Source organism: Trichechus manatus, unplaced genomic scaffold (genome assembly GCF_000243295.1).
Source record: "Trichechus manatus latirostris isolate Lorelei unplaced genomic scaffold, TriManLat1.0 scaffold00075, whole genome shotgun sequence".
Taxonomy (NCBI): Eukaryota; Metazoa; Chordata; class Mammalia; order Sirenia; family Trichechidae; genus Trichechus; species Trichechus manatus.
In genome coordinates, this window is record NW_004444011.1 from 8,687,045 (window position 1) to 8,699,555 (window position 12,511).

Consider the following 12,511-nt stretch of genomic DNA (forward strand, 5'->3'; position numbering starts at 1 on the left):
CAAACTGGAAAATCAGAAGAAAGTGGAGATGCCAAGAGGCTCCCCAGAGAAAGAGCTGACCCAGCTGAGGGTGTGCATGGGGGATTTTGGCATGGGAGAGAAGGGATAGCTGGAACAGATGTCATTAGAGGGATTATTAAAAGGAGAGACAGGAAAAGAGGAATGGAAGCAATTTTGTTGTATATTGTGAATGCACTCCCCTTTGGCATTTACTGTAGAAATTTATTGATTTGATTGTCTTGAATGATTTCTGAATTGATGGACCGTTCTTTCATTCAATGGAAATTTGTGCTGTTATGAGACCAACAGAAGTGCTTTCTATGGGCTACTTTATATAAGGCTTTAAAAGTCTTTACTAATCTATACATTTTCCAGTCTACATAAGTAATCCTGCAAGTAAGATAGGACAAAAATTATTTTTATTTACCAAAATTGCAAATTGAGACTTATGGAAATCAGAGTGATCTTCCTAAGATAACAGTGGAGACTCAAAGCTGGGTCAGCTAGTATTCTTTTCATTACTCTATGGTGCTTTTCTGAGACGAAAATCACTTGGATGTACACAAATGCTACCAAATCTTCTTTCCTTCCTCCTCCTCTTCCAAGGAAAGAGAATTAAAAGAACTCTATAGCTCCTTGGAAACTTTATGGGGCAGTTCTACTCTGTCCTATAGGATCGCTAAGAGTCAGAATAGACTCAACGGCAACAAGTTTGGTTTGGTTTATAGCAGGTCTTGTGATGATGGAAATGTTCTATCTGTATTGTCCAATATGGTAGCCACTAGCCACGTGCAGCTATTACACTTGAATTGTGGCTAGTGTGACTGAGGAACTAAATTTTAAATTTTATTTAATTTTCATTACTCACGAGTGGCTAGTGACTATTATGTTGGACAGCACAACTCTAGAAGTCACATGTGAGAGACTGTCAAATGTCCTAGGCATCTCAAACTAAAATAACCATTGGGGGTAAATTGCCACTTTATCGTTAGCTTTCTGTTAGTAAATCCTGAATTTCATAAACAAACCAACATTGTGGTTAGTGCTAAACAGTTGGCTTAAGATGTTTTTCTTGACTCTTAGTACCTTTACTTAATCACTGAATATTATTTTTACAAGTGGTTAAGCTTTAAACAGTTAACTTCCTCTGTTATCAATTATCTGATTTTGCTAGAATTTTGTGCGTGTGCCTTTGTACTTTTAACTTTTTATTATTATTCTCTCTCTACTATGATTACTGTGCCTGTGCAATCATAGTATATTAAGTGGTATGCACACACACCCTCTCTAATACATAATACATGTAAAGTCTAAAGCATCAATGTCCATTCTGAATTTCCAGAAACTGTGTATGTTTGCTCTTCCTTTGCAGTAAATGGGCACCAAGAACAAGCCAGCAATATAAAATAGAACAAAAGTTTCATGAAAAAAAGGGATTCAGCCAATATTTTCCTTTATCACTAAAGGATTCATATACAACAGACACTTCTCACCACTTATAACTCCTAGTTTGTAAGGAGGTTTCCCCAAACTTTAGCAGCCCTTTTACTTCCAAAATATCTCCTCTATTACTTTGTGCTCTAGCTCACAGAGCAATTCAGAAGGTTTATATTTTCCCCCAGAACTGTCAATTCTTTTCAGTCTAAAATGGAAGATAAAGGTATAAGGATTACTAACAAGAATTGTGTAAGGAGTCAGATATATGTGTAGGACTTATATAACTGTCAGTCAACTGCTATTGGAGGCTGCACCACCACAAAAGCTAGTGAAAGAAGCATCATCTTATCCTACAAGGAAGTCATTTATGTGTCCCTTATGTATTTGTAGAATACCAGTTGCACCAGTTATATTGGCAAGTCATTTGATTATTGCTATCTGACCAAACCTACTCCCCAAGGAATAAGTTGTGATATTTCATATAAATTGTAGTTACAGCAGAAAGATTGTCATCACATCCTTCAATCACCTTGCTTTTCAATTTTTTTCCCAATTATTAACCAAGTTAGGAGAAAGTTACCACCCTCATCTGATACTTAAAAATGTAAAGCAAAATATATGTGTCAGAAAACAGCACTCATTTACTTCAGACAATTCTGAAGTTAAAATCTGATATCATGTTGGTGGACTGATGCCATTTAATATAGACATTGTGTTAAGATGCTGAGCTGTTACAAAAGTGCTGCTTACAAGACATCTCTGCTCCTTTATACCTGAATCTGCAAATGTTGAACACAAGAATCAACAGCTTCTTGGCACAGAATATGAAAGTTTCATAGGTCAGGATGTTGATGAAATTATACACACAGTTCTTGAATTTAAACTTTAGGAGCTCAGTGTATTCGATCCTTTAGGGATGCCTTTTCTTTTTTTCATTCATGGGAAATTTTTAAAATTTGGATTGTGATTACAGGACAAATAACAGATCCATCTAAGGAACTTTTTGCTTCTGCTTTACCTAACCAGGGAGGGAAGGGGTTCATATGAATGAAAGAGTAGGTCAAATAGGCAGAGGAATCATCAGCCCTGCAACTAATTGAACCACTTTTGCTAAATGACATAAAAATATTCTAATATTAAGGATTATTTTACAACTCTATGGAAATATGCAGTAATGCATCTTGCATTTGTTTTGTCTTGGCGACAAAATGCACTCTTAGAGTCACAAGAGCCTGCCTTGTGTTAGTTATAAACAAAAATATATTTATATATATATTTATGTCACTACTATGTGCTTTAAAGAAAAGTACTGTATGATTCAACAGGGTTTTGAAACACTGTCATTCATTTTTTATCACCAGGGATGTGTGCTGGACTTGAATGGCTTCTTAGACAGAAATCGACAATGAAATGGGCCGTTAGTACTGAAAAAGCAAAAACTTAAAAATTCATATGTTTAATATCCCTTAACATTGTTGCTTTAAAAATGATTAAGGAACTCTTTGTATTGTTTCCTTCAGCCAAGAGCAACTGTGGACTTTGCTTGACTTCACAGTTGGGAAAATGGAGGCAAAGCTTCTTAAAACAAGTCATGTGTTCTAATCTGAAGCAGGAAAATTGAAAGCCTCACTTGCCATTCCCTCTTTTCTAACAGAGGTAAAGGTTTGGAAATTCTGTCACAGCCATGGAAGGGTATTCACTACCAAAAAAGAGGGAGGCACAGTTTGAACCTCTTGTACAGATAAAAGATGTGTCTTGTAAGTAATGAACTTCTTGGAACAGATGGATCTAGACCAGATAAACAAAATCCTTTTACCACATACCTGTTTTGAAAAGATAGAAAATATCCTATTTTGTGTTTGTTTTTGCTCTGGCATGAACTAATTTTCTCAGCAATCTTGAAACTTTTTTTTTGAGTGAAAGGGTTAAAGCTTTGAAACAGTTATCTTTGAGACATCAGAGAAGAACATTTGAACCAAAGTTATAGATCCCTTGAGAACTAAAGCTTTATTATTATTACTATTTTCTCCATCCCTATGCACCCTGCATCTAAGCCAACAGCACTGTAACCTTGTCATACTTCTGGTAAGTCCATAAGAGATGTTCTGAGTGAACTATAGATGTCATTCCACTAGGGAATTCTATGTTCAGTGGTAATATGGTATCTTGTGTAAGTTTGAGTTTTCTTTCTTTCACCCTTCCTGGGCTGGGCTTGTCCAGAAATCTTGTCTCCTTCAGGCTACAGCAGCCTAGGGCTCCTTTGTATGTATGTGTTTTTTTGTTTGTCTTAAAGGTATAAGCAAAATTTTAGTCTTAACACCTGTAGGCCAGTACTGGTGCTGCTCTGTTCTAGAAATTTTAGCACTGCTCTGATACAATAAAACCTTCTTTCTCTCCAACTGGTTCTACTTCAGCATATGCAGGATGTCCAGAACCTCTTCGAAACTTCATTGCAGGCCATCTGCTTGGGCGTCTCTGAAACAGAAATGCAAAAACGAGCATCAGGATGAGGATCATATCATAATAAAAAATATTTAACAACTATTTTAGATGAACTTTTGAATTAAATTTAGTACACATATGAAACTATCTCTTATTATTGCTACAGTTGGAAATAAGTGCTCCCCTCTATACACCCTGAAAGCCCTATGCTTATGTCTCTGCTATGGCACTATCAATGTCTGCCAGATTGTCTCTTAGCCACCACTGCCCCACAGCATTGAGAGCTTCTCAAAGGCAAAGTTTATACCTTAGGTATCTTTAAGTCTAAGATATTCTAAAATGCCCAAAATGTAAGCAAAAATGAACTGTAATAAAAAACAAGTCTTCTTAATATATAACCACTGCCACTTCCTCTTCTGTAGAAGTCAATAATGATAGTACTTCATTTTATTTATTAATTCACTCACAACATAAGATCACACAATTCTACACAGTTCCTAGAAGTGTGCTTCAATTTGCTAGACTTCCTAGAAAGAAAACTAAAATATCACTTAATATCTCAAGATATTTACTTACTAACCTAAAAATATCCATGCATGCATTTTTGTGCTTGACAATTAACAGATGCCATATCCTGAAAACTGCATCCCTCATCAGAGGGTGTCAACAATCTTGAGTTTATATAGTAAATATTGCGCATACAGACAGTAGTCCTAAAATACCGGCTATTTGTATTGACAAAAGTAGAGTATTTCTCTACAGCACTACTGCCACCAAAGTAACCTTCTGTGATTCACAAATAGAAGTGCTGAAATGAATTATTAAGTTGTAGCAGCAGAAGACACGAAAATGCATTTCACCACCACAGTGACACTAGAAACTATTACTCCATTTATCAAAGTGCCCGAAATTTTGGGGTAAATAAGACAATAAATATTGAAGGAAGTTTATTTCTATCTAAGAATTTTAATGTGAAAAAAGGTTAAATATCAAGTGCAGATATACTGGCACTTGGCGACTTTTTTTAGATTTGCCAATTACATGCCACTGTCAATGATTAATGGTTGTGGAAAAAGTTTTCACACCAGCTAGGAATGAGTATTATTAGCTCTACATTCTGGAAAAAAAATCACAATAATTATATTCTGCCTACTAACTACATTAAATGCTGTCTATAACATTATGTGGTCAGAATGCTTTAAATTTATTAGCTGATTAAGTCCCATTTTCCAAAATAAGTTAAAACTAAACCCACTGCTGTCAAGTTGATTTCAACTCACAGAGACACTATAGGACGGAGTAGAACTGCCCCCATAGGCTTTCTGAGGCCGTTAGCTGGAATCAGCTCGATGGCAGTAGGTTTTGAGTTTAATTATTAAGGAAGGCAACTGCCACATCTTTCTCCCATAGAGCGGCTGGTAGGTTCGAACCACCAACCTTTCAGTTAGCAGCCCAGCACTTTAACAACTGCACCACCAGGGCTCCATAAGTTAAAACTAAGAGGGCTAAATAATGAAACAGTGTGTCAGTGTTGGGATAGAAAGTCACCATCAATGAAAATATACTTACTAAGCACCTCTAGGCAGGTGGACCCTGCCACTCATGGTCAGTCCTGTTTGTGAGAAAAGGCCAATATGCCTTAGAGCTCACTGTTCATGACCCCCATTCTGTGGTGTCAGTGACTTCACAACTGCGCTTCTCTGAAGCCATGACTGCCTAAGTCCTTTCTCTGAGTCAAGTGGCATGACGAAGTCTCTGCTCTGCAGTTGCACCCTTCAGAGGCCCACCTGGCCATGGGTCCTGCTGGCAGGTGCAGCCCTGTGAACTAGCCCTCATTTATAGGCTCAGCACATAAAGGCCTTCAGCTTCAGGTGCCTCGTCATTAAAAAGAAGTCCAGATGATAATGATGTTGATGATGATGCTTGTGAAAGTTACATTTGAGCTATATTTCATGCTCTTAACTATATTTCATGCTTTGTACTAAGTGGTTTACATACATCATCTTGTTTTATATAAACAACTCAATCATTTACACTTACAAACCTGTAAAGCTAGCAAATGGCAGGGTCAAGATTTAAAATGAGCTCTATGTACCTCCAAAGTTAATTAACCTCCTTTTCCTATACTGTCTCAAATTTGTCATTGTAAAGACTCTACAGATACAGAAATTAGTTCTTAAAATTCAGTGATTTGTGTAAATTCTGGCATGCTTAACATATTTTAGAACTTATCCAAAATTTGTGAACATGGTTGCATTTTTTATATCAGCCTTAAAAATATAACATTACTATCAATTTCAGTATTTTGTCAGAAAGTCAGAATACTAAGTCAATAATTCTCCATCTTAGGTGAAAAGATTTCAAGATTATTGATAAGGCTGATCATGTACTTTGAGAGCTCATCCAAGAGACCCTCAAAAAGTGAGCACAAAAATGCTGGACAAACAGGACAATGAAGCTTTCTCTGTTAACACAGTACAAACTTACCTTAAGAATTGTTTATATATTCTTAAACATAATTTCTCTCTTTTTTTAATTACTCATTGTAGAAAAAAATACAGAACTACATCAACAAGATAAGAAATCCCACCACACATACATGATTTGGTTTAAACTATGAGTGTATATCTTTCATATACGTTTCTACAAACATTAACTCATTGCCCATACAGTTTTCTGAACTCCTTCTCCCCCCCCACATAACTACGTACTGTGAAAAAAAAAATTACTACATCCTATGAAAAACAATAACTAAATATTCCTCTGCAACATTACTTTAAATGTCTGTAGAGTATACTATTTATGGCTAAATCATGATTTATATAATCAATTTGATATTTTTTGATAATATAAATAACATTACAATGAATATCTTTGCTGCTAACCTGATGGGTCTATATCTGATTAGTTCCCTTTATAAACTCTCAGAATTAGAATTATTGGGCCAAACAGACTGTATCAGTTATTTACTAAGTACCTGAAATACTCGAGATAGTTGGTGCTAGATGTTGTGTTGAAGGGTATGTGACCAACGAAAAGTATACAACTTGGCTTCTGGTTCATATGAGAGATAAAAATCATTTCAGAGGGAAGAGATTTTCAAAGCAGGGTGAAAAGGTAAGGAAAATACATTATAGGAAAGTTGATTTTGTTGTTATTAGTTGCCGTCGAAACAGCTCTGACTCACGGCAAACCCCATGTACAACAGAACAAAATGTTGCCCACTCCTATACCATCTTCACCACCTTTGTATGCTCAAGCACATTGTTGTGGCCACTGTGTATTTTGAGTGTCTTCAAACGTAGGGGGCTTATCTTCCAGCACTATATCAGACAATTTTCTGTTGTGATACATAGGGTTTTCACTGGTTAATTTCCGGAAGTAGGTTATCAGGCTTTTCTTCCTAGTCTGTCTTTGTCTGGAAGCTCTGCTGAAACCTATCAATCATGGGTATTTGAAATACTGGCGGTATAGCTTCCAGCATCACAGCAACAAGCAAGCCACCGGACAGATGGTGGAGGAAGATTGAAGACAGATATTAAATAAGCATTAATAAAGATCCACAAAATACAACAAGTATAATCCAGCTACAAAGTATTCAAAACTGCTATTTTATTTGTGCAAAATGGAAAATTTATACGTACTTCTACAGTTTTTCTTAAAATTGGGCTTTAGATGAAGGTTTACAGACCAAATCAATTTCTTATTAAACAATTAATACACATATTGTTTTCTGACATTGGTTGCCAACTCCCCAACCTGTCAACACTCTCCCTTTCTCGACCTTGGGTTCCCCATTTCCAGTCGTCCAGCTTTCCTGTCCCATCCTGCCTTCTCATCTTTGCCCTTGGGTTGGTGTGCCCATTTAATCTCGTATACATGGTTAAGCTACGTGTATTTCTGTTTGTTTTATGGGCCTGTCTAATCTTTGGCTAACGGGTGAACCTCTGGAGTGACTTCAGTACTGAGTTAAAAGGGTGTTTGGGGGCCATACTCTCGGGGTTTCTCCAGTCTCTTATTTCTAAAGTTTTTGACTAGATTAAAAGAAAAGACATTTTACACAGTAATATCTTAACATTTATGCTGAAACCTAACAAATGTCATACAACTGGGGTTTTAAAATTTGTTTTTACTTCACATTCTTTTACAATTCCTTTATATCTCACTCTTAGCCCTAAACATGCAGAACAAAGAGTAAACAACCTTCCCAAAATTCTGCTTTCTTTTTAGAATGCCTTCACAAGGAAATAAGCACTGCAGGACTATATCACAGAATAATCATATAAGCATGAATAAATCACTTAATTTCCCTGGGCTTCAGTTTTCTTATCTGTAAAATGATATCAGAGGCTTTGTTCTCTAAAATTCTAGAGTACTTATACCTGTGTGCCTGAGATAATTGACTCTGAAGTCATAAAGAAAATATTTAAAAAAAAAAATCCCACCATGTTGTGGATCTTCTGATGATTGTCCCTGCTGCTTCCCTTCATTAACTTTTGTTGTTGTTAGCTGCCACTGAGTTGACACCAGCTCACAGCAACCCCATGTACACAACAGAATGTTGCCTGGTCCTGGTCCCGGTCCATTCTTCACGATTGTCGGTATGCTTGAATCCACTGTTGTGGCCACTGCATATTTTGAGTATCTTCCTACCTAGGGGGCTCATCTTACAGCACTATATTGGACTATATATATATATATATAATTTTTTTTTGTAATCTTGGCAGTATATTGGACAATATTCTGTTGTGATCCATAGGGTTTTCTTTGGCTAATTTTTGGAAATGGATCGTCAGAACTTCTTCCTAGTCTGTCTTAGTCTGGAAGCTTTGCTGAAACCTATCTACCATGGGTGATCATGCTGGTATTTGAAATAAATGTATCATAGCTTCCAGCATCATAGCAACCCACAAACCACCAAAGTATGACAAACTGACAGAGGGGTGGTGGCTATTAACTTTTAGAATCCCTAAATTTAAGGGAAACCAGTATAAATTAGTCCTAACTGAAACCACTTTTCTATGTCAATCTGCAGTTGCTTAGAGATCCTTGTAAATCAAAACAACGGGGCCATCAATGACTTTAATGAAATGACTAAATATTTCATTCTCATAGAAAACTACTTAATGTTGGTACTATACTATAAGCCATCTACCAAGTTGGACTGGGAAGGGCATGGGAGGTGGGTCTACAAACCTGGGTTTCATGTCTGGCTTTTCCATGAACTTGCAAGTGTGATGGGACAAAACCCAGCATTTTAGGGCTACCTTATACTTCTTTCTCAAGGCTTCGACATTTCCAAAGCTTTGTTCTTTTTATAATAGCTAATTTAAATTGTTTCAGAAACTGATAGGCCACAGGGTCACTTGCTAACAGAGCAGCATGTACGCTGAAAACTGAAAAATTCAAACCAGACTGTAATGTTAATTCATTACAGAGATTCAGGATGTCATGCCTCAAAACATTACTGGGTGTAATGCATAGGTGATCTCTAATTTCATTCTGAGAATTATTTATGTGATTAATCGCATTCAGAAGAAAATGTTCACATTCATACACCCACACTGAGGTAGGCTGTGCAAGCAGGTAGTCCTCCTAATTACTCCTTCAGCACTATTAATTTAACAGCCATCCAGATCTGTCTCAATGGTCTGTGGCAAGATAATTAGCTGAAGTATCCACAAACAAACCTGCAGGGTATCCTCAGTTAGCAGTGTACACAAAACTGCAGCTGGAGGCCTTGCTTCAAGTTCAGAGAGTAAAACAGACAGTGATTTTTGTTGGGCTAGATATGCCCTTGAAAGAAACATAGTAGGCATGAGTGTGAATGAAAAGGGGCTAATTTTGAAATTCAAGGGCCAGCAGGAAGACACCTGTGGTGCATGGCATAATGGCATTCGAGAAGCAGTTGATTTGAAATTTCTGGTATTTTCTGCTATTTTCCTCAAGTGACAGTGGTAAAATGAAGACAGGCCTGGATTATGAGACTTGGACAGTGTCATGATCCTGTTCCAGCATAGGATTTGGGCAAAATACTTGTCTTCTCTGTCACTCGGTTGGCTCATCCAGAAAATGAACTAGATTATTATTCTTCAAACTTTTTTCTAAGCAAAAAAATCTTTCTGCTAATAAAATCTTACTTGGAAGCACAAATGAAACTAGGTCTTGTTTAATCATAATGAAAGAGTCCCTGTTTACACAACCGTCTCTGAGCCCAGAGGGAGCCAATGAATCCTTTACCTTCTTAGAGCATGTTTTTGGAAACTATAGAACTAAATCTGTGCTTTCCAAGCTTTACTACACATACAAATTACAAGGGATCTTGTTAAAACACAGATTCTGATATAGTAGGTCTGAGGGAAGGCCTGAGATTCTGCATTTCTAACAACCTCCCAGATAATGCTGATGCTGCTGGTCCACACAGCACACTTTGAATAGCAAGTGATTATCTAAGGTTTATTCAAGCAGGAAAATTCTATACAAGTAGTAGAAGAAAAAATATTGGACTTTGACCTTCCTTGTATCTCTGGTGTACCTTTGTGGGAATTGAATGCACCTTAGCACAGCTGGGTCAACCTTTCAAGATTTAGCTTTGATAAAGTTTGACTGTCCAGGGAAAGGGAGTTTTTTTTTTTTTTGTTTCATACTTCTAAATACAAATCATTCTCTATTCTCATTTTTGTGTTGAATATTTCTTCAGTCTTAAGTTATAAGGCTCTATATGTAGGGTTGCCAGATTTAGCAAATAAATATACAGGACACCTGTTAAAATTAAATTGCAGATAAACAAGAAATATGTTTTATGTATTTCATAGAACATACTTATCCTAAAAAATTGCTTGCGAGGCACAGCCAAGATAGTGGACTAGTCAGATGCAATAACCTAATATGTTTTATGTATTTCATAGAACATACTTATCTTAAAAAATTGTTCATGAGATGGAGCCGAAATGGTGGACTAGTCAGACGCACTAAGCCATCCTACTGCAACAAAGACCCGAAAAACCAAGCAAAACAGATAGAGACTTCAATTCTAGAATCCTGAGCCTAAATGGAGGGATAAAGTATTAGATTGGAAATCACTGAGGAGAAGAAGAAACTCACAGAAAATGGGGGAGGAGTAGAGATATGAAGTGGAGGTTCCTGACCAAATGGCACAACTCAGCATTGCCATCTTGGAATAAAGCCAACAACCCTGCACGCAGAAAGGTACCTCCACGGCATTCACAATAGAAGATAGAGGTATGGCATGGACACACCCAGGACTAAGTACTCAAGGAGAAGCACAGACTCTCACCTGGTAACCTCAGGAGCATGCTCCTACAACCCTACCCCTCTGGTGAACAGTGGCTATAACCGCCCCAACGCAGCAACCCCGACTGCTGGAACCAGAGTACCAACTAACCCTATTGCCCTCCTCCATGTAGTCTCCTCTGCCCCTGCCTTTGCCCCTACTTCCTACCTCTCTCCTCTGCCCCACCGCCTGTGGTCCTGAGGGGACACTGCTTGGACCCCAGGGCCCTTCCTGCTGGCTTCAGACCCCTCCTGCCACCCACTGCAGCCCTGAGGGGATCAGGCCTGGACCACAGGTGCTTCCCTGCCAGCTTGGAACACCTCCTGCAGATGGCAGTAGCCCTGCTCCAGCCCCCGGCCTGGTCACACTGCAGGCAAACAACTCATCTCTGCCTTTTCCCTTCCTGCTGGACTTGCTCTGCTTCAGCATAGCTGCGTGATCGACCCTGCACACAAGGAAAAGGTAGTGAGAACTATCATACCAACAGATGAGCAAACAACAAAGCACGACTGGCCCACCCACTCAAACACAACCAAACAAAACAAAAAAGCAGGATGAAACAAACAAACTTACAATCAATAAATGAAGCAAATAATACCTGAATGTCTTGGAGACAGCAGACAATACCAAAACATACAACAGGACAAGATGGTTCCGGTAAGTAACTAGAATAAAGCACCAGTTGACTTTACAGCATAAGAAAAGGCACTGGAGCTCTCTGATAGGGAATTCAAAAGTCTAATATTCAGGGCTTTCCAAGAGATTAGGAAAGAAATGATGGAAAATATAGACAAAACCAACAAAAACAGAGCCAAAATCAAGGAAAACACAAAGCAATAGAAGAATTCAGGACAATAATACAATAGCAAAATGTTAAATAAATAAACAAATAGAAATCGTACAAAAACAGCAATTATAAATTAAAAAGACAACAAAATTTCAGAAATAGACAACACAATAGAAGATTTTAGGAGCAAATGTGAAATGATGGATGACAGAATGAGTGAAATTGAAGATAAATCCATAGATGTCACTTTGTTTGAGGAAAAATGAGAGAAAAGAATGAAGAAGAATGAAGAAAACCTAAAAACTATGTGGGATACAATCAAGAGCAAAATTTTGCTTGTGATTGTGTTCCAGAACAGGGGGAGAAAATGGAAAACATGGACAGGATCATTGAAGATTTGCTAATAGAAAACTTCCTTAATATCACGAAAGATGAAAAGCTGGCCATCCAAGAAACTCAATGAATCCCATATAGGATAGACCCCAAAAGAAAGTCACCAAGACATATCATAATCACACTCGTCAAAACCAAAGGCAAAGAAAGAAACCTGA

The 12,511-nt window shown here is 37.6% G+C and overlaps 1 long non-coding RNA gene across 1 annotated transcript in view; it reads right to left on the reverse strand.

Annotated features, from left to right (window-relative positions):
* Positions 1-333: 333 nt before the first annotated feature.
* The window catches only part of LOC111821280 (uncharacterized), a 21,315-nt gene continuing 9,137 nt past the window's right edge, over positions 334-12,511 (reverse strand). The window contains exon 2 of the long non-coding RNA XR_002824725.1: positions 334-3,912. This is a non-coding gene — a long non-coding RNA (uncharacterized LOC111821280). The remainder of the gene's footprint in view (positions 3,913-12,511) is intronic.